Raw genomic sequence first — 856 nt, forward strand, 5'->3', positions numbered from 1 at the left:
ACCCCGTCTCTACTAAAAATAGAAAGAAATTATCTGGTCAACTAAAAAATACATATAGAAAAAATTAGCCGGGCATGGTGGCACATGCCTGTAGTCCCAGCTACTCAGGAGACTGAGGCAGTAGAATCGCTTAAGCCCAGGAGTTTGAGGTTGCTGTGAGCTAAGCTGACGCCACGGCACTCACTCTAGCCTGGGCAACAGAGTGAGACTCTGTCTCAAAAAAAAAAAAAAAAAAAGAAAAGAAAAAAAAAGAAAAAGGAGTGCTCGCTTCAGCAGCACATATACTAAAATATGAACAATACAGAGAAGATTAGCATGGCCCCTGTGCAAGGATGACATGCAAATTCGTGAAGTGTTCCATATTTAAAAAAAAAATGAAAAAGGAGATATTACAACTGATACCACAGAAATACAAAATATCAACTGTAAATACTCTGAAAATCTCTCCACACATAAACTCAAAAACATAGAAGAAATAGAAAAATTCTTGGAAACACACAACCTCCAATACTCAATCAGGAAGAAGTAGAACTCCTGAACAGACCAAGTTGGTTTGTTCAGGAGTTGAGTTGTTCAGGTTGGTTGAGCAAAAAGATTGAAGCAATAATAAAGAAGCTTCCAGTAAAAAAAAAAAAAAAAGCCCAAACCAGAAGGATTCACAGCTAAATTTGATCACACCTACAAAGAAGAGTTGGTACCCATGCTGCAGAAACTATTCTACAACATTGAGAAGGAGAAAATACTCCCCAACTCATTCTATGAACCCAGTATTACCTTGATATCAAAGCCAGGAAAGAACACAAAGAAAACTACAGACCAATATCCCTTATGAACATAGATGCAAAACTCCTCAACA

The 856-nt window shown here is 37.5% G+C and overlaps 1 non-coding gene across 1 annotated transcript; it reads left to right on the top strand.

Moving 5' to 3' along the window:
- The first annotated feature begins 260 nt into the window (after positions 1-260).
- LOC138397674 (U6 spliceosomal RNA) lies at positions 261-367 on the top strand. Its single transcript, XR_011235806.1, has one exon. It is a non-coding gene; the product is annotated as a U6 spliceosomal RNA (small nuclear RNA).
- The last annotated feature ends 489 nt before the right edge of the window (positions 368-856 follow it).

This window comes from Eulemur rufifrons, chromosome 16 (assembly GCF_041146395.1).
Source record: "Eulemur rufifrons isolate Redbay chromosome 16, OSU_ERuf_1, whole genome shotgun sequence".
Classification (NCBI taxonomy): Eukaryota; Metazoa; Chordata; class Mammalia; order Primates; family Lemuridae; genus Eulemur; species Eulemur rufifrons.